The sequence below is a fragment of the Podarcis liolepis genome (assembly GCF_965112155.1).
Source record: "Podarcis liolepis genome assembly, chromosome: 5".
Lineage (NCBI taxonomy): Eukaryota > Metazoa > Chordata > Lepidosauria > Squamata > Lacertidae > Podarcis > Podarcis liolepis.
In genome coordinates this window covers 43390385-43412965 of record NC_139556.1, presented here as the reverse complement: position 1 = coordinate 43412965, position 22581 = coordinate 43390385, and the positions used below count along the sequence as shown (strand labels likewise).

The window sequence follows — 22581 nt, the reverse complement described above, 5'->3', positions numbered from 1 at the left end:
TCCTGAGGTGACCCAGAGGCTCCTTACCCAGCGCAACCGAGCTAGTTGCACTCCCCTAAATCCACTTCTGGCCACATGTTCACCACCACTGCCCTGCATGGTTTGAACTGTTTATGTCCGTTAATGAATTATGTTACCTAAGTTCTACTGAAATGAAAAAATCATTAGAGAATGGTGCATACAATGTAACATTAGGCATCAAATTGCACATCAAATCACAGAGGCCATGTCCTCTCCTTATTTCCACCTGGCCAGCTGCATATCCCAGATAATAGTAAGTGCATACCTGTGCTCAAAAAAGCATTTCATTTTCTCCTGTTCAACATGAAATCTCAAAAGATAACTACTTCTTCAGAAGACGTGGACGTGTTGAGAAAGTGAAATGAGAATTTTCCATTATTTAAAAAGCTGACATTGAGAAGTGGAAGAGGCATTGGCCTCCGCTGTCTTACGTCATAGGAAGAAAAATGTTTGTGGCTTTAACAGTAAGAGAGCAGACTCAGGTTAGAAGACACCAGCACTTGACTTCTGTTTTTAGTATTTATCGAATAAATCTAAAACCAAAACAATTTAATTCTGAATGTCATTACAGTCAAAGAGCTGGACAACAATACAAAACATCACATGGTATCAAGAAAACTCTTCTTGTGGCTCTTTCAGAATGTAAATCCCACAGAGCTCAGTAGGACCTAACTATTTACCTGAACTGGTCTGGTCTGCGACTGCAATGGGGACCTGCGGAGGGCTTTGTGACTGGCTAGCTGGCTGACAATGGGTGCATTATGTTTTATTTGCTCTTTACTGTGTTGCCATTGAAGCCTGCCCTTGGATCATATGATAAAGAGTGAAATCATTAAAATAGTTCTAAAGAAATGTAATTGTATTTAAGCTTTGCTTGTTTACGTTTCAGCCAGTAACATTTTCATTTTATCATTGTAATGCAGAATGCCATTGTGAAAAACCTTCTTCAGACAAGACAAGTAAAAGAAAAGGGAAATTAGCAAAGCAGCAGTCATTTTTACTCACTAAAGTACTAGCATCACACCTAAATATGATAATTAGGAAAGCTATTCTCACAGAACAAAAATAGTTCAACATAAAATAAACCACTATCTTCTTCTTTTTTAATTACACGAATATGTGTTTATAAAGTAGCCTAAGCAGGTTTGTAATGTGAGAGTACTTTTAGAGTCAAAATACTGCTGTGTACCTTAGGGCCTGTATATAGCCTTCTTAAATATGTGGCGATTATTTTAAGTACAGCAGTGAGAGTACATCAACACATTACAGTTTTCATGACTGTAAGTTCAAGACCCACAGTGTCTCTTTGGTAAGGGAGCAGTCTGCCAAATAAGTTCTCTGAGGTAACTATCATTAGTGATGGGTGTGTGCAACTCCTAGTCTGACTGGTTCAGAAATAAACTGAGCTGTTCCCTCTATATACACACACCCCAAAATCAACTAGTCATTAACTTGGCAAGACTTAAGTAATAAGAGTTGATGACACCAGCCTAAACTGCCTAAGAGGGAAGCGACTTGCTTCTACCCTTTTCAGCATAGCCATGTTCCCTTGTTATGTTAGATCGCTAAGAAAATGAAAAGAGACTTTGCAATTAGCACGCAGAAAGGGATCAGGGTGCATATGCATAGGAATTTAATCAACATCAATTAAAGAGATGCAATCCAAGTTTCTTTTCTTCCTTATTATGGTTCAAATGACAAATTTAAAGACTACAGAAAAAATATCTAGGCAACTGAATAACAGACCCAGAGAATCATACTCTAGATGTTGGAATGACAGAATCGCATGCTTCAATACACAGTGCTGTATTACATTACATTTAGGTCACCTAATCTAGCACTGCACATTAATCAATATCTGTTAAATTTATATGCAGAGTCAATCTGCACAAACAAGGAAACCACCCAACCAATGTTTGGTGATATGATGTTGTTTAGTCGTGTCCGACTCTTCGTGACCCCATGGACCAGAGCACACCAGGCACTCCTGTCTTCCACTGCCTCCTGCAGTCTGGTCAAACTCATGCTGGTAGCTTCGAGAACACTGTCCAACCATCTCGTCCTCTGTCGTCCCCTTCTCCTTTTGCCCTCAATCTTTCCCAACATCAGGGTCTTTTCCAGGGAGCCTTCTCTTCTCATGAGGTGGCCAAAATATTGGAGCCTCAGCTTCACGATCTGTCCTTCAGAGAGTGGTGATATGATAGCAATGTGCAAAGAATCTGAAGCAGCCATGTGTCCCTGTCAGAGCAGGAGTGCTATCGAGCAATGAAGAGGAGAAGGAAGGGTGATGTCCACCAGGAGTCCAGAAGTGTTTTAAGGAGTGTTTAAACATTACTTTAAAAATGCAGTTCCAAAGGGATCCCAACTTCACTAAAAAGAAATGGGCTCAGCTTATTTGCTCCCAACCTCAACAAACACTCTTTCTCCACCCATCGCTTTTCTTCATTGGTTGGTGAGGGTGTACAGAGATACAGATAGCATTGCATATGTGGCGGACCTGTGATAACATTTTGGGCAGAAACATTCAACACAGTAAGTCTTGTTGCAACCAGACAAGCCATGCTTCACCACAGTTCGCTTTATTGGCTGTTATCCGCAGAGAGCTAAAGGAGTTACCTTCTAAGGAGCTAATAACATTTTTACTTGTGGCAGTCCAACAACTGGTGGCATAACACTGGGGAAAACAAATAGTGAGCTTGCAACTTTACTTATCGAGACAGAAGGTATGGACAGTGGTGTTAATGGAGAACCTTAGAAAATATATGAAAGCGCTAAATGGAACTCAAGTCTCCAACAATTCTGTGGAAATATAGCATCCTTTTATTACTTTCCTGTCTGCCAATCCATCAAATTGGCAACCTCCATCGACACATGGACAATTATGGTGCAATGTACTCTCTTAAATACCTGGGTTCTCCCTCAGTGGTGCAGGGAAACTGTATTGTTTATTGATGTATTAACATGATTTTGATGCTAACTTTTGAGAAATTGAATGAAAACATAAAAAAGAGAAGAATGCCTCTGGCTCAGCACTGGATAGAACACATTATACTTTGGAGATAGAGGTTCACTCAGTACACTAAACAGTACATTTTAGTTCAGTACATAATTCAGTATATTTCTGAATTAGCCACCTCTACAAAGAAGCAGCTCACAGCTGTTTCTTGCACTAGCGGGAATCACAGCAAAAAAAGGAGGAAAGAGGTCAATTAAAGAAGAAGAAAAAACCTGAAGTGGTAAATGCTGCTATATTTATTGTTGCATCATCAGCACTGTGTGTGTATATATATAGTATTTTAAAAATCCCTTTAAAACTCTGTTCTAGCAATTTGCAAGTGGCAAAGAGGTTTCCTTACACTTCTGTGACCTAGATAAAGTCAGGGCCAAACAAAATGAACAGTACAACTTTCAGGAATGGTTATTTCTCCTGTAACGGGTAAACCCCTATAAGGCTTATAGGAAAGGATAATTATATAGAAGAAGATTTAAGAAGAAAATTGTAACACTATAAGATGGATGTTACTCTTGGGGGGGGTGTGATCGTATGATTCCAAAATGGATATATATATATATGCCAAGGAATAAAATTCCACATGATCTCCCCTTAATTCCTGCAGAACTCACTGTTGCTGCCAGAATAAAAAAGTAGGCCTTATATTTCCAGATAAGTAAGATGCAAGGCACTTAGCAGTAATTAAATACAAATATAGATTTATTACAAGACTATTGTATTTTAATATTTTGTTGGAAGCTGCCCAGAGTGGCTGGGGAAACCCAGCCAGATGGGCAGGGTACAAATAAATTATTATTATTATTATTATTATTATTATTATTATTATTATTATTATTATCTCAAACTCCAACACATTTTGAGCTATATGTAGCTTTTTGTAAAGTATAAAAATAAGAAGAAAATTTGGCCATGAAACAGCTCATCTAACAGCAGAATTAATGTAAGTGACTGACTGAGGCTGCAATCCTATACATGCACTGACCTGGGAGTAAGTCCAACCCTCTCAGGCTTGCTTCTGAGCAGACATATATAGGCTTGAACAGCAAATGGCCCATTTCAGTGTGTATGGAATAATGATTTTGAGGCAAAGCCAGCAAGGCATCAAACAAAGAATTTTTAAAATTTTAAGACAGCATACTCAATGAGCACACTGTGAATCGGATAATCTCCCCTTGAGCAAAATACGCTCTTGAGTTGAATGATCTCTGCAGCATTAGAAAGTATGCCAGGTTAGAGGGAGAAAAACGTGAGTGTTCATAAAATATAATTAAATAGCATTCTGTGAATCATGCTGTAAAATACTAATAAAACTAAGTCATCAGACACACTGACAAGTCAGTAAAACAGAGAAATATTTGGAGTGAAGGAAAGAAAGATTTGAAATGCTAGCAGTGAAATTTAATGCTAAGGAAAGAACTCTATTTGCTTACTTGGCTTGATGTAGAGACTCCAAGTTAACTATAAAAGTGTCTGTTGTTGATGGAGCACCTTGGAATCTGAGTAAAGGTAGAGCAGAAAACAAAATCAGTGTTGTAATGACTGCACCAGCACAATATCTATCCCCCCCCCCTCCAGAATAATATTGCCAGAATCTCTGGATTCTGGCCCCTGCCCCCAAGCATTATTACAAAAATGTTGTGAAAGCTAATGGCACTTACAGACCTAGAACACTGGCAAACAATTAAAAAAATACTCTCAACTCTCCCAAAGAATGTAGGGTTATATATATATATATATTGCAAGTCCTTGAATGGAGAGTACACAGCAGCCTTGACACAGACAAATTAAAGGGATATTGGACTGCTCCTTTTTTATAGTTTAGGCAAAGAGCACCAAAAAAAATAAAAATAAAATAAAAGATTCTGCCATTATAAGCCTAAATATTCTATATCTTCTAAAAATGACAACACACCTACTGGCTTAAAAACTTGATTTACCCAGTGAGATGTGCCAAAGTTCCAAATGATCAGGTGAAAATTGCCGCAAGTTTTAAAAGTGCAGAAAATCAACACAGATGTCTTCTTTTGTTTCTTTGTGTGCCTTCACATGTAGAATGCTTTGTATAAAAGGGACCTATGGTGTCATAAGAGTGAGGAACTGGTCATAAGGAGTTGTTGTTCTTCTCCACATTACATGTTGTGTTGGAGAACCATTGGCTCTGCCAATTTTTCATGTTTGCTTTAAAAACTCCAGATTTGAGTGGACAAACAATATTGAGAGGGTGCTGGATTTTAGCTCTTTCTATGGAATCCATGGATGTTTCCACCCTTGACTGTGCAGGTGGGGTGATTTTTTTTATCTAGTTCATGGCTGGGGCAGTTTCATCTTGCATGCTGCAGTGCTAATCACAACTGTCCCCCGTGCTTGGTACTCAATGAAGACAAAACACAATGTGATTGCTAAGCACATCAACAAAGCAACAGCTAGTTAAGCCCTTGCCACCCACAATCACATTAACTTTGCTGCTGCAGCAATAAAGCAAGCTCCTGTAGTTCCCCTGCTATTGAGGGATGGGGTGGATCTGTCAACTTCAGTTCCTTTCTGTTTCTCATCTTTCCAATATTAAATTGAGTTCTACACATTTCCAGTCCATCACATTTTTTAAATTTAAAATGTCCTCAATAATATAAATACTGACCATCATCAACACTAAAAACAACAACGCCAAACTAATAATCACCATCTGTGAAGTGGGTGGTGAACATGTACAGTGGTGCTTCGCAAGACGAAATTAATTCGTTCCGCGAGTTTTTTCGTCTAGCGAATTTTTCGTCTTGTGAAGCACGAAATCCCATAGGAATGCATTGAAATTCAATTAATGCGTTCCTATGGTCAAAAAAAGTCCAAACAAAGCCAAATTTGGTACAACAAGAGTTTATTAAGTGCTCTTTAAAGTCACACATACTGTAAAGAGCATTTCAAAAATTGAAGGAACAATAAATTAAGTTTCTAAACATGACAGAAAAACATTTAAAAATCAACAAAGTGTACAGTACATTTTCTAAGACTCTGGGGGACAACTCGAAGAAGGTTCCTCTTCCACTCTTTGCTTCTTGCTGAAGAACCCCCTCCTCAACTGTTCCCCCAGCCACCCACCACACAGAAATTCAAATCCAGAATTTTTTTAAAAAAACAGCAGAGTGGCCCAATGGTCACAGAGAATCATAAAAATGCAGGGGGGGAAACACACAAGCTTCCAGATTCTTGCAAACCCCTCCCCAACACCAAGTCCTTGAATACCAAACACCCCAACCCAAAATCCAAAAAACCCCAAAAAAAGTTTTAAGAGTTTAAAAGAAGTTTTGGAAAAGCTTCAAAAATCACCAAAGTCTTCAAAAACCTCAAAAAAGGCTACCACACCGTGTTCTATGAGTTGCTCCTCGAAGTCAAGTCGCAACTGTATTAACGGTGTTAAGAAAAAGGAAACAAACTTGCAAGATGTTTTCGTTTTTCGTCTTGCGAAGCAAGCCCATAGGGAAATTCGTCTTGCGAAGCAGCTCAAAAAACGGAAAACCCTTTCGTCTAGCGAGTTTTCCGTCTTGCGAGGCATTCGTCTTGCGGGGCACCACTGTAAAGTTATATTCATTGCAGTGCACACACATTCAACCCAGAAAAAACAATTTAAAAAATAATGCATGATTCTTCATCATTCAGTTAAATCGCAGCGTCTAAAATGGAGCACTTCAATAGGTGTTAGACTGATGGTGCAATGTGTTTAATTAGACCACTGCTTGATATTTAAGATGACATATGCAAACAAGTCTTCTTGCAAAGCTTCAAGATTCCATAATGATGGGTGTCAGGATTCCTGCTGTTTGCATAAAAGGAAGCCAATCTCTCTTTACCTTAGGCATCATTTTTGTTATTACACCACATGATGAAAAACATTATTGTTCTTCTTTTCCCATAAGCGATTGTAAACAAAAGCGAAAATATGTCTTTATTTCCAGTGAATATGTAAAAAAGTGCTAATATTCAACTGTTGCGTTACTAGGCTTAGAAGCAATTTAACACAAAGAAAATTGCATTTAAATGCAGCATTAAGGCTGTATGAAAAACGCTAAGGAAGGTAAGATTAATAAACTTGTTTTCTTGTGTTCTCATTCAATAGCTCAAGGAAATGGGAGATTATGCACATATACACATCAGGTCCTGAACATGCACAATAATCACTGTGATGAGACAATAACTGTAAACAAGAGCATCACTAGGGCTCTAATGTGAGAAGAAAGTTATCGTATGCATGAGCTTCACATTCATTTAAACGGAGCTGTTCTTATTGGATGTCAGAAACTTTGGCGCTCTCCTCTGAGGGATACACTGCTGCTGAGTCTGCAGGTTGTTTGTTCCATGGAAGAAAAAGGGAGAGTTCTATAGAAAATATTATGAGAAAGATTTTGGCATCCCAGCAGTCTAGGACTCAAGATTTGGGAAGGGGGGAATTCAGTGTACAGTGGTACCTCGGGTTAAGTACTTAATTCGTTCTGGAGGTCCGTTCTTAACCTGAAACTGTTCTTAACCTGAAGCACCACTTTAGCTAATGGGGCCTCCTGCTGCCGCCGCGCCGCCGCTGCACGATTTCTGTTCTCATCCTGAAGCAAAGTTCTTAACCCGAGGTACTATTTCTGGGTTGGCGGAGTCTGTAACCTGACACATATGTAACCTGAAGCGTATGTAACCCAAGGTACCACTGTATAGTGCTACCTTGGTTCTCAAATGCCTTGTTTCTCAAATGGTTTGGTTCTCAAACTCCGAAAACCCGGAAATAAGTGTTCCGATTTTCAAACGTTTTTTGGAAGCCGAACATCCGGTGCAGCTATCAGCTATTGTTTCTGGGGCACCTGCACCAATCAGAAGCTGTGCCTTGGTTTTTGAACATTTTGGAAGTCAAACAGACTTCTGGAACTGATTAACTTTGGCGCTTCTGTTGTTGCTACTTATTTTGCGCTTTTGTTTTCGAGGCTTTTTCGATGAATTTTTGTGTGTGTCTGTGTTCAGCCACTGATTGGTTGATTGTGTGACTGTGGAAATGGATAAGCGTTACAAATGACTATCATCAGTGCATGTAAGAATTGTTTTAAAAAAATTATCTAAAATACTGTATTATTCATTTTATAATACAGTACATTGATTATTGCTTTCATTTTATGGATCAATGGTCTCATTAGATAGTAAAATTCATGTTAAATTGCTGTTTTAGGGGTTGTTTTTAAAAGTCTGGAATGGATTAATTTGTTTTGCATTACTTTCAATGGGAAAGCACGCCTTGGTTTTGGAACACTTTGGTTTCTTCCAGAATGGATTAAGTTTGAGAACCAAGGTACCATTGTTGTGTTAAGAAGATTACTCCATCAGCAAACCAACCTGTCACTAGAAATGTATTTGCTGTGATTCTTAACTACACTCCCAAGGAGGGTTGCCATATTTTGAAGAGCAAAAAAGAGGACACAGTTGCCAACTTCAGCTTTTAACTGTGGATTGCTATGACGACTCTCATTTTACATACCCATGAAAAAGAGGGTGTGTACTGGAAAAAGAGGACATATGGCAATTCTACATAGTAGTAAGATTTCATCATTCCCTAAGTTGCAGGCCCAAATGAATGTTTTACTTTTAATTACTTTTGAAGTGCAGAATGTATTACCACCAGCCAGGCATTATTTAGCCGTGATACATTTAGTTACTGTGTGCAATGGCTTTTTGGAGCTCACAGAGGTTTTGTAATTAGGTTGTGTAACCAAGCAGACCTTCAGCTGGTGCTGGCTGCTTTTAAAACAGTTTTGTTCCGTCTTTAGAAATGGGGACACACTACAATATACCATGGAAGCTATGCAGAATTCTTTCATCTAAATGCATAACATGGAAAAGGGCTGCTTGAGAAATGATTGTTCTATTTTCAAGTTCTGGTTAAGTTCACAGCTGAAATGCCAAAATGGGTGTTAGTATCACAATCGAAGGTGCCAGCCACTTCCTTGAGTGCTCTCAGGGTACTGTTAACTGTACTGCAGATTCTTAATCTCAGTTAGGAAGCAAAACCTTGTTCCATTTTATGCAACCATTCAAATCCATGGCCCCATGCATGATGCTGTGCCTAAATTTCCCCTCCACATTTATTTTTTAATTGATATTCTAATGAATGTTTTATTATCGGTTTAATTGATGTATCTCTGTATATTTGCAGTTATAGTATTTTAATATAGGGTTTTTATTTTTAAAAAATCTTATTTTGTTTCATGTAAACCATCTGGAGATCTCACCTTTTACTGTGTTCAATGGGTTTTCAGTGTCTGCTAAAAAGATTTTTGTTTAGGCATACCTATCTGGACATGCAAAATGTTGACGTGTCTTAATCTTTTTTACCTTGCTGTTGATTTTAATTATGCTCCTACCATTTTATGCAAAGTTTTAACTTGAACTTTTCAAGATAGTTCAGGCAGTGGTGAGCAGATGTCAAGCTTGCCACCCCGGCAAATGCATACCTATCAAACTATTTCATGAAGGTTCTCACTTTGAAGATTACCCAGGTATGAGATGCTGAAATATCATCTGCCAAGGCTTCCTTCCCTAGCTGTGACTGGTCCCTGTTGGGAAGCTGAGATGGGATACCCATGCAGTTGAAGTTATCCCCTGTTCAAGTCACCTCACAGAGACAGCTTAATGGGCAGCTTAAGGTCCAAATAGTTTACTGTTGCAGAAGATAAAGACTTCAGTAATACAGTTCCAGACTTTGATATATAAACTTTGCAGATACAGATACAGAACAAACTATTCTGGTTGCTCCAGCAGTTCAAGACATAACACAGACTCTGATTCAGGGACAGACTCACTGACTGACTAATGAATTGGCAGGTCTTAACCACTTCTATAGATGGCACTGGGCCATTGCCATATCAACTGGCTTGACTGACCCTGCACCTGTTGGCCTATCTCATATGCGGGGTGATTTGTGCCCATGAAGGAAATTAACCCCATGTCCAATTCTTCCATTATTGAAAATACCCCCTACCACACTTAGGGATGGGGTTTTTTTTGGGGGGGCAGCCTATTGTGTATATACATTTGTCTGGGAGCGTAAGAGCTAGAGACTGAATAGGAGTGTGTGAGTAAATGAAGAAGTGTGAAAGTATGTACATGTGTGATGTGTATATGCATGTTGCATGTGTACCTTTCAGAAATTTGCATGGACCACCTTTTATCTGTGAATTTAAATTTTTTTTAAAAAAAAAAAAAAGAGAGAGATGTGTTTCTGACTCTGCGCTGTCACCTCTTCGATCTGTGATCCTGGTTTCAAGCTGCTATGTTATGCTCTGTATTCTGAAGAATTTAAATATGACTACATTTTCCCCCTTCTGGTCAAAATGAATTTTGCAATCTACAGTTTGCCCCAGACACACATTACTCAGCTGAAGAACAACATTGCAAAATTCAGGAAAGTGTTAATTTCAGTTGATGGCTATATTCAGGTCTTGTATTGTTTCAGAAGCTGCAATAGGTTCACCTTTCAATGCAAGCTGAATCCCAGGTCTCTCCCATCCCTAACACCCAGTCAGATTTATCAATTGATAAAGACTTCTTATCACCTGGCAGTTATTATTTTGGAGCAAGTGGTACCTTGAATATTGCAACCACTTCCACCTCTTGAACTGAAAGGAGGGGAAATCAACAAGCTTGGATCCTTCAAGTGTAACTATTTTAAAATACTGATTCCTTAATAATGTCCCATGTGCTTTCTCTGTGGTGCTGCCTTTCACTCACTCTGAAATATTCATCAAAATTAGCATGCTGCCTTAAACCTTAAATAGCCACCGGAAAGCTGCAGAAAAACCAAAAATGAACTATGCCTGAACAAATGCCTTATATAAAATTAAATGAATAGTGCACTTGTCATACAAATACGCTGCTTTGTGCCAGATGGGTTATTTAAATTAGATGTTTGCTCTACTGCTGGAAATAATTTAAAAGGCTGTCGTATGTTCACATAGCCATGAAATCCTGTTGCATTTCATCCTTCCCCTTCTCTCTCTCTCTTTTTTTTACAAAGCAGTTTGAATCTGTAGGTTACGTACTGAATTCAGGTGAAACTTATGAGCTCTGTATAGGATGCATCTGTATACATGTGCATATGCAGCCGACTGTTTAGATATTACTTTGTGATTCCTATTCTTTGAACTGCGGGAAAGTAGAGAGCAATATTTTGGAGAAGAGAGTACCAGTAGGTTTATTGTGATCAGCTTATGCAGAGTAGGTTTTATGGATGTGAATAGATGTGCAAACTGAGCAAGCGTAAGTGGGCATGCAGAGGACAGGAGGAGGCAATAGCTTATGGGTGGAAGCAAACATTCCATCAGCTCAAGGATTTTTCATTGGCAATGGAATCTGTTCCATGGATTCCCCCAACCCTCTGGAGCAATTTGGAGGATGGCATGGGGTGAGAATTATAGAATGCAATGCAGGAATCTCAGCTAGATCATACATTACAGATGATCATCCAACCTCTGCTTAAAAACCTCCAAGGAATGAGAGTCCACAACCTCTTGAGGGAGACCGTTCCACTGTTGAACAGCTCCTATGGTTAGAAAGTTTTTCCTAAAGGGCAGGAAAGTCCTGTTGAAAAAGTGGAAGTTTCACCATTTACACAATTATTGCATTGAATACAGCTAATTTATGCTTTTCGGATCCAGGACCCACCTTTAACCCAAATATGCATTTGGGAACCCACTTCTTGATTATGATTGTGATTATGGTGGTGGCAATGGTGATTTTACGAACACATATATTTGTATGGTTGTTAATTTGCAACACACCTTACGTCTGGTTGCAATGCAATACTGGGCCCCACCATTGTGCCAGATCACATGCAGCAGCATCCTGAAACCAGCAGCATAAACTGCGCTATTCCCTTCCCCACCAATTGTTTTATTTATTTAGCGCTTTTACCTGCTCTTCTTCTGAAAAAGCTCCCAGGGCAGATTTCATACAATCAGTTAAAGCAATCTATTAATGTGGGGTGGAAAAGGGGAGAGGAAGGGAAGAGGAAGAAAGCAACGTCATATACGAATTCTTGATGCTAAATAGCAGACCTTACAATGAGCTTCTGAAATGGAAACAATTCAGAGACAGGAGATGCTTGTTGCAGCTGGTCTTATAGCAGAACTGATGAAATGGCCTTGCTTCTCATCTCTCTTGGGCCTACTGGAATGAATGCTACCCACAGGTGAGGAAGCAAAGATTCAAAGGAGCTAAAATGAGTATTTTGGGGGCATTTCATTCATTCCCTTTCAAGTAGTCCAAATCAAGCATGTAGCACCCTGACACTAGAAACATAATGTTCACATAGCTGGGTCTTGGTCTGATCTAGCAAGGTCATTCATATGCTCCTGTAGAAAACAGATGGGAGATCCTATGGGCCACCTCATTTTGCTGGACTACAACTCCCCATCATTCATGGCCATCACTATGCTTGGTGGGGCTGATGGGAACTGGGGTCCAACAATGCCTGGAGAGCCAGTGGTCCCTCATCTCTAAATATCTGGCTGGGTCAGAAGCAAAATCTGTGTTCACAGTGCAGCCTGGGCATCTCTTAAAAGACCTTTCACATAACAGGCATTGTTTGCATTGGTCTGAATAGATTTCTGTCTCCTTTGATTCATCTGTCTTTATTCTATGCTGGTTGCGCAGACACTCTCAAAATCAGGAATGATGCTTCAACAGTGTGCCAATTTCCCCAGGACCTCAACATCTTTCTGTGTGGGGTTCTTCATATTTGTAATGCAAATTTTCCATCAGTTTCCCCAGAGGGGCTCACATTTAACCACTCCTTCACTTCACACGATGCAGGAAATGGTGCTTTTCACAGTCGATGTTGTATCTCATCAGGAAATCTAATATCAGTTCTTGAAAGGGTCACCTGGTAGGGACAATAATTACAGGAATGACACCAAATATAGATTGCTATCTATTACCAGTGCATCATGCAAGCACAGGTTGTTGTTTTTAAAAGCCCTGCATTTTGCATACATAAACACAGAAGTGTAATCTATATCAGCCCAGCAGCTGCCCATGAATACAGACAGGAATTTTTGAAAGTTTTTGTTTTCTGCAGCATGGTAGGAAAGGAATTGTGATTTAGCAAAGGCTTCCTACTACAGCCTAGAAACCAAGTAGCTTTGAGAAAGACTTCAGTTATGATCGTTCCTTCCTCCCCCAAAAAGTGAAGCAGAAAAGAAAAAGAAACAACAGTTGAAGATGATAATGCAGCACTTAAATTTTACTTTGGTGCCACTCTTCCAAGTGAGTGGCAAATACATAAAAGTCTGTTACAACAAGGGATGTGGGAGAATCCAGTTTGCATTTAAAGGCAAACTTAATTTCCACTTTCGGGAACACTGCTTTGCAAACATGAGTCTATTAGGCAAAACTGCATACAAAATTGTTTGGAGAACTGCGCACAACATGAAATTTGGCTTTCCTAATGGTCTTAAGTAGTCTAAGGTACCCCTGCCCGTCCGGGCCAGTCATGTCCGACTCTAGGGTTGTGCGCCCATCTCACTTAAGAGGCCGGGGGCCAGCGCTGTTCGGAGACACTTCCGGGTCACGTGGCCAGCGTGACGAAGCTGCTCTGGCAAGCCAGCACCAGCGCAGCACACGGAAATGCCGCTTACCTTCCCGCTATAAAGCAGTACCTATTTATCTACTTGCACTTAGGGGTGCTTTCAAACTGCTAGGTGGGCAGGAGCTGGGACCGAACGACGGGAGCTCACCCCGCCGCGGGGATTCGAACCGCCAACCATGCGATCGGCAAGTCCTAGGCACTGAGGTTTTACCCACAGCGCCACCCGCATCCCACCCTTAAGTAGTCTACTGACCTGATTTAAGTCTCTTCTAGATATACTGTGCTGCTTTATTTTGGTATTTGTATTTCTATTATTTTTATTTAATTTCTTTGTTTGACGACAATAAAAAAAAATAGAATGCTGATGAATTTCCGTGAAGACTGTTGGTTTTTTGATAGCAAACGGATTTGAAAATTTAAAAATGAAAAATTAAGATTAAGATTGGAAAAATGAGAAACCAAAATATCCCTTGTCACAACAATGGTAAATCTACAACAACAGGTTTGAAAATTGTGTGCCATGGGTACTATTAACAAAGGAAACAAGAAAAAAAATGCTGGCCCAGACCCCCCATGGTCCTGGCAATTGAGCACAGGCTTCCAAAGGCACAGGCAGAGAAGTTCAGTGCTGTGGTAACAAGGGAGATGTTCAGAGGAAAAGATGAAAGGGTCATTGTGGCAGGGAAGATGGGTCCTGTGTTGAAATACAGATCATGAACTAGGCATGCAATCCTAACTCCACTTACCTGGGGCATATTGGATTCAATAGGACTTGTGTCTGAGTAGAGAAGCAGTTAGGATTGCAGTGTCAGGTACTTGAGGAACTAGATGTTCTGTGAATCTGATCTATACCTAATGCAAAGGCAGGAACATAGCGGTTCACCCACTTTCCCATTTCTCAAATGTTACAACACAGTTCTCAGCTCAAACTGCTGTGGTCTAAACCACTGAGCCTCTTGGGCTTGCCGATTGGAAGGTCGGCAGTTCGAATCCCTGCAACAGGGTGAGCTCCCATTGCTCTCTCTCAGCTCCTGCCAACCTAGCATTTTGAAAGCATGCCGGTGCAAGTAGATAAATAGGTACCGATGGTGGGAAGGTAAACAACATTTCCGTGCACTCTGGCTTCCATCATGGTGTTCCCTTGTGCCAGAAGCGGTTTAGTTATGCTGGCCACATGACCCGGGAAGCTGTCTGTGGACAAACGCCAGCTCCCTCGGCCTGAAAACAAGATGAGTGCCGCAATCCCGTAGTTGCCTTTGACTGTTCTTAACTGTCTAGGGGTCCTTTACCTTTACCTTGCATCATTTTTAAAAACTGTATTTTGAGAAAATAGAATGTAGAAGTGCATGTTTGGAGAGAACATGTATAGAAATTTGAATTTAAGAATGTATTTCAAGATGTAAAATTTCATGTGAATATGTTTTAAAGTTTGCTGATGACCATGGAAATGAGATGGAACAGAGTACTAGATGGACACGCGTGATAGCGACACAGACAGGGAGGAGACTGGTTCATCCATCTCACAGCAGAGTGCTTTTTGTAAAATGGCTTAAGCACCGGCATATTATTATCACAAGGGTATATGGCTTATAAAGTAGAACCGAGATCATGCTTAAGGGTATTTCTGAGACCAAAGTCAGATGTTGGAGCATGACAGAATGTCACTTGTGTGAGGAAGAGGAGAGTTTTCCTCCAGTAGGAAGAGAAGCAGATTGGAGAATCTGATTATCAGTGGAGAATATGAAGAGAGGGGAAAGTGTTAAGAAGCCTCATGCCACTTGCAGCCTCAGAAATCCCCCCAAAAGCCACAAAGCTACTTGAAATGTATAGTTCTACTCCACACATCCAAGCTTCTGGATTTGTATGAATGCAAAACCCTCCACAGAATTTATTATTAATTCACTTCACCTAGATTTCAGACATCCATTCAAAGTTATCTGTTGTATCATTCAAAATTATTAAAGACTTGCACATAAGCTCTGGAAATTATTGCACAACAAAGTCAGTTCACAACAAAGCATGAGATTTACAGTGTTTGGGAAGTTTTGCTGTGCATACAATCTTTAAAAATATATAGCTGTCATAAAGGGATATACATATTCTCAGTTCCATTTATGAGGGACATTCCAGCCTGTTGTTGTTTACCCACTCTTCACTCTAAGGTGGCAGGGTGGGTTACAACATTCTACCATCTAATTACAGTGACAATACTACTGGCAGGGGGGGGGGGAGCATGTGCTGCCAGAATAGATTCAATCCAATGGATAAAAATGCTCTTTCAATTTCCTGGTACCTCTTCCTTCCTCCTCCCTTTTTCAGAGAAAAAGAAACTATGCCAGCCCTGGAGCTGGTATAGTGAATTTCTCTCCCCTAAGGACTCGTGGAAGGAAAAATAAAAGGGAAAAACCAAACAGCTAATGGGAATGGGGGAGATGCGAGTGGCGCTGTGGGTTCAACCACAGAGCCTAGGGCTTGCCGATCAGAAGGTTGGCGGTTCGAATCCCCCTGACGGGGTGAGCTCCCGTTGCTCGGTTCCTGCTCCTGCCTACCTAGCAGTTCGAAAGCACAAAGTGCAAGTAGATAAATAGGTACTGCTCCAGCAGGAAGGTAAATGGCATTTCTGTACGCTGCTCTGGTTCACCAGAAGTGGCTTAATCTTTGCTGGCCACATGACCCGGGCCGGCTCCCTCGGCCAATAAAGCGCCGCAACCCCAGAGTCGGCCACGGCTGGACCTAATGGTCAGGGGTCCCTTTACCTTTAATGGAAAGGGGAGAATAAAAGTAAAACTATCACACACACTTCTCTGCCCTCCTAGTGCAAGCCCAGAAGGGCTACGATTTAGTAGTTCACCCCCCTTTGGTAATATTGGTCTGCACGCGTTTTCATCTTTGCTGTGTACAAATTTATTTGGTTGTTCTATTGTCATCGTTCTCCCTTCACAAAGGAAAGCCTCAAGCATTTGTAACTGGTTATGAGCCCCTCTTTAGTCTGAGAATCTTTTATGGGGTTCTATTCAGAATATTCCATTGAATTGTAGAATATTCTGCTGGGTAGCAGGGTGATCTGGTTTCACCACTAACTAGCAGTAGATGGGGCCCGTCAAAAGTGGGAAGAGTTGGCTCCAAAGGATGGTGGAGCCAACGTTCCCACTTTGCCACCCACAAGAAATTAGGACAGAGGCTACATAAAATTGGGCTGAAGGCTGCTAGTGGGAGGTTGTTCACCTGGATGGTAAATAATAACTTCCAGTGCTTTGTGGGTAAAAAAAAAATGAGCTGCCAGTATTCATATCTTGATACGGGTCATGGGTGCAGCATAAAATGCCTGCTAGGGGCAGCAACTAAAGTGGGGATGGTACAAAGTGGTATGAGTACCACCATACACAGAAAAAAGCAAAAAAACTATTGTCAGATCTTCATGCTTCTACAAGCAGATTGGTGTAAGCAAGTGATACTCATTTTGGCAACATTTGCAGCATTCCAATATCACCAGATTGTGGCTGCACTCTGCACAAGAGAAAATTAACTAATGAAGACTCCAGACCTAGATTTTCATATACTTATGAGGTGGATACAAACATGAGGAACCACCACGACAGATTGTGCGGTAATAGTCATGTTTAATCCATGTAAATATTTTCAAGATGTTGGTTAAATGGTTCAATAAAACAGTGAAAAGGAAGAACAAAGTGCCATTTTAAAATAGAAAACTTAGGGAGGGATAGTGCCAGAACCATGATGAAAAGGCATTTTGTGGAAAGTGTTCTGCATAGCAGTACACCGATTTGTTTTCAGTGCCTGGAACAGCAGGAAACATTTGTAGCTGAACAAAATGCAACATAGTAATGGGAAAGCAATCTGAGTATATTCCTTCCCCCTCTCTATTTTTCTGTATTCATATTTCACTGCTGCGGTTTATGGAAACATATCACATGGTACTTTCTGTAGTCTGGGGAATTCTAGGTCCCTATCGAGCTGAAGTTGATTTGTTTGCTTTAGATGCACATTAAATTAGGAAAAATGGTGCAGCAAAATGCCATTGAATGAAATCAAACTAAACAATATGTCCTACTGGTATATGCTTTACCAGGATCCTGCTGTGCCATCCATTTTTAAGACATTCCACTCAGTCAGGCCTTACTCCTGCAAATCCTATGGCACGAAGAGTTACAGGTTTTAAAATATGTGTGCATCTGATATGCCACTGAGACTTAGCAGTAAGTGACCATGTTAAATGGAAGGAAATAACTAACTCAGCTTTGCTTCAGGAAGTTTAACCAAAGGCATGAAAATTCCTCATCAAAGTGGCTTGTTTCTTTTGGAATAGAGAAGCTAAGGGTTGCAACCAGCTAAATTAGAGAAGTACTGAAATCAATGGGCCTAAGTTAGTGCTGCCCATTAATGTTGATGTGTTTACAACCTTAAAATCCCTTCTACCTTTCCATCTCACATCTTGTAAATTCTACATGCTTCCCATTATTGCTCATTTCCCTATATTATTTCCTGCCCTGCCCAAAGTTACCAAAAATAATCATTTATTTGCATATATGAATTGTTGTAATTGATTTTAATATTATTCTAACCTACCCTGGAACTATAGGCTGAAAGGCAGATATGAAGTCATTATCATCATCATCATCTTAGGAGGAAGAGTTATAATCAGTGCTGGAGGTGAGTCACAAAAACAAAAGGAAATAGGATAGTTGGTTTCCATTTAGGTCAAACTCAAATGATATCTGTTGAAAATAAGTAGGAAGGCATTAGAGGTCACACCCACATCCATGGAAAAGCACCTGGATCCCTCTCCACAGTGTCCTGTTTGTTATCCCTCACAGGATTACAAAGTCCCAGTACATTTAACAAACTACATTTCCCAGGATTCTTTCGGGAATGTGGGGTTTGCAGCCAAATCACAAATGCATGCTTTGCTAGGCAAGCACAGGGCTAGTACACAAAGAGTTCTTGAACTTTCTAGCGAGAACCCTCTGTGTATGGTCAATTCATTTGCCTCCTCTGGGCAAGAACTCTATAACAAAGGAGACAATATTTTATATTTCCTTCTGCCTGTGAGGAGACTATCTTATTCCACCATGTTTCCAAGTGAACCAAACATGCATGGCTAAAGCACCTGCTTTCAGCCATGTTAGCTAGACTACTAACTTTTATTTTACTGTAACTTGGAAGTATTTTTTCTGCACACTACTTTGCGGTATTTGCTTCCTGCATTGAAATGTAAGTAAACTCTTTCTTCTGTTTATCTTACTAAAGATGTGTGGTTCATTCTCTGCAATGGGGGTGAAAAGGGCAAGATCTGCAGACCACAAATGAAAGGGATAACTGCCTAATTCCTAAGCTTTAATAAGCTGAAAAATGTGTAAGTGTTTTAGTCTGCTAAAAAAGGCTTCACAGCCAGTTTTCCCCTTTGTATTTCTCCCACACACATGAGGTTTAGATCTAAATCTACAGATTTTACTCGTCATCCATTTAAATTCATGGTGAGGATGTGACCCTAGTCTTCCTAAAAAAATAAAATAAGGATGACATCCCACCCCAATTGTAACACATGAACTTTGTATTCTTTTCAAACTCTGTGTGCACAGTTAAGCTGAGGAATTACTTTCCTCAAGGTAGCCAGAAGTTTGATTTCTACAGGAGATGGATGATAAGAGCTTCTTCTAGAAGAAGAAAAACACTTTCCCATCACTAGTATTCTCTTCTTCCTCAGAGGTGAGCTTCTCTTCACATGTCCAAATGGCCACAGGGCTGAGGTTAAGGCAGGTTGAGTCAGCCAGGCTCTTTTTGATAGGAAGGGAAGCATGTAGGCAAGTACATGAGGAATATCTATGTGAGAAACACATACTGAAAACCCCAGGACAGAAGACCAGAAAGAATCACTTTTGAGAAGTATTTATCAACAGTCAGTTTCCTTTTATTATTATGGACTAGTTTGAGAGTTAAGGACTAAATTGCTTTGCCTTTCCAAAAGGTACAAATGAGAGGGGAACATCACAGCATTATGTGTGTGTTTTGAAGACAGGTATCTAAGCGGTCTTTGTGCCTTTAAAACCTTCACCTTTAAGGCATGGTGCTGCTTTGTAAAGTCTCTGTGGCTATAAAGTCACTTTGAAGTGAACCAATGTCACATGGATCTAGATTTGTCTCATTCTTAGTTTGTATTCTCTCCTCGTCTGTTTTTTTCCTCCTGCACTGCCAGATCTGAAAACTCAAACTGGGTTCTAAAAAGCAAACTTAACTTATTTTCTTCCCACACTCCCCACATGTCACAAAAAATCCTCCCTGAAGCCAAACCATGGCCTAAATCAAGCAGTGTAACAAACCCGTCGCCACCTTTGTATATAAATAATGGACATTCTTTGTGCAGCTTTTATTTTAAGGGAATCAATTTGCCTTCTACCTTTATCACTCACTCAGTTGGAGAAGAAGAAGAAAAACTATACATTCCTGATTGGGCATTTTACTAAGTTTCTGGCTCAAAAAGGAATCGCTAACAAGTATTGCATGGCTATTTCATACACCCCGATTTTAAATTCAGCAATCCACATTCACCCCCCCCCCCCCAGTGAACCCAGTCAGTTAGGGCTAGAATAAGACTAGAATAATGCTCCCTTTCATACCTGCTTTTTATCAACCTCTAACAAAAGCAGGAAGCTGTGTACCTGCCCTAACTATACTGGGGTTTGTGGATAGCACCCTTTCTTGCCAAGACCTTTGGGAGCACCCCCTGTAAAAGGATGGAAGAAAAAAGGCTGCTTCACAAAAACGAAACCTTCTGTGCCACATGAGCTGTTCGCATGAAACAAACTGAATCCAAAAAAGAACTCAAAACAGCTCAGTTCATGTTGACAGCATCCCTAAGTTTTGCTACAAATGGTTTCTGATTATTATAACTAGAGCCGAAGAACCTGCCCTCCTTTTACCTTCTTAGCTAGCAGGGGGCTTCTTTTAGGAGACACAGAGAGAGAATAAAGGACGGTTTGAAACCGGATAAAATTAAATGAATCATTAAGAGAATAAATGGGGTGTTTAAGAACTGGAATAATTGCAGGATAGTGGATGAGCCTGAATAAGTGAAAAATGGACTACCACTAGCACTTGAACCCCAAATGTCTTCGTAATCCATTAACAGCTGCATTGGCCAAGGATGAGCAGACCAGGTGGTAGAACACAGATGCTGACAAATCAACCTATCCTCCTAAATAGCCCAAGAGGGAAAGGTTAGAGTAAAAATGTTTTTGATATTAATGGAAGGAAAAGAATATGTGAACCACCCAGGGGCATCACTACTGGGAGGTAAGGAATATGTTTCCCGCTGCAAGAAGCTGGAGTGCGTCTGAAATTAAATCAATAATTCTTATTTATATGGGGCTTCACTATAGTGAACAAATATAAGCAGTGCAACATGAAGCCTTCATTCAAAGCATTACTATAACTCGCCATGGGAGGCTCCTATATTCAGCAAAGGGCCCAACTGTGTGACTTCCTTCCAGTGCATCAAACTATATGAAGCCATCGTCTGAGTTCACAAACAAATAAGGCAGATCTAACCACTGAGCCTAGGGCTTGCCGATCAAAAGGTCGGTGGTTCGAATCCCCACGATGAGGTGAGCTCCTGTTGCTCGGTCCCAGCTCCTGCCAACCTAGAAGTTCAAACGCACATCAAAGTGCAAGTAGGTACCGCTCTGGCGGGAAGGTAAATGGCATTTCCATGTGCTGCTCTGGTTCGCCAGAAGTGGCTTAGTCATGCTGGCCACGTGACCCGGAAGCTGTACGCTGGCTCCCTCAGGCAGTAAAGCGAGATGAGTGCCACAACCCCAGAGTCATTCGCAACTAGACCTAACGGTCAGGGCTCCCTTTACCTTTATCTCACTACCTTAGTGCATATTTTCATCACTTAAGCTAACAATACTGATGCCATCGATTCTCTCCTGTCTTCATTTATTTGCCATTGACCAACAGATGCATAATAAGTGCAGAAAGAACAGTCTGGAACTCTTGATAATTAGCTGAAAAAAAGTAACTTGGGAGAGTGAAAGGAAGTATACCAATACTGTAGTCAGAAAAGAATGATTTTGCAGGCATCTAGGGGAACTTGGTTGTGCAGTCGATTCAGCAGGCCTGAACTCATCAGTTCAGCCCTGCTTACTGCAGGATTGGCTGTGCAATCAAGTTAGCCATGTTTCTATCTGGCATGTCTCACAGATGACAAGTGCACGTGGTTAGGGTTTCCTACCCTTGGCATAAACAATCATTGGCTCATGCAGGCAGGTCTTCCTGGTGCTACATCAGTCCACCTGCAAACATGATGGTGGTTGTGCTGGAGCAGGCATAGGCAAACTTGGCCCTCCAGCTGTTTGGGGACTGCAACTCCCATCATCCCTGACCACTGGTCCTGTAAGCGAGGGATGATGGGAGTTGTAGTCCCAAAACAGCTGGAGGGCTGAGTTTGCCTGTGCCTGTGCTGGAGAGAGAGAGAGGGGGGGCAAGAAAGGTCTTGTAACTGGTTCCAGGAGAAATGTAAAAAAAACCAAAAAAAAAAAACCCTGCCATCCTGCATACAGAATACTGCAGCCAAATTACATATATTAAGTGTGTGGAAATCAGAGGAAAGTATTTGGGAAATTTTTATTCTTTTTTTGGTGGGGTGGGAGTGGCGAGTACAGTAATGACATTTTGAATCAAGTTTGAATTTAGTGAAATACTTAAATTAAATCTGCCAAATTTCAAGTATGCAAGGTGCCTTGAAATGTTCTGTAACTCAAAACGGGAGGGAAAGTTAATTACTCGGAGGCAAAATTTAAAAGTGCCAGAAGGAGAGTTTCAAGAGGTCAATCTGCAGCCACTCTGGATTTGTTTGATTTGTTCCCTTGGATCAAGTATTTGCAATTACTCACCCTGTATCCCTTCCTTTTCTAAA

At 40.6% G+C, this 22581-nt stretch overlaps 1 long non-coding RNA gene across 1 annotated transcript in view; it reads right to left on the bottom strand.

Annotated features, from left to right (window-relative positions):
* LOC310708139 overlaps nucleotides 1-22581 on the bottom strand; it is a 96427-nt gene that overhangs the window by 64724 nt on the left and 9122 nt on the right. The window contains exon 2 of the long non-coding RNA XR_014526865.1: nucleotides 4465-4530. This is a non-coding gene — a long non-coding RNA (uncharacterized lncRNA). The remainder of the gene's footprint in view (nucleotides 1-4464; nucleotides 4531-22581) is intronic.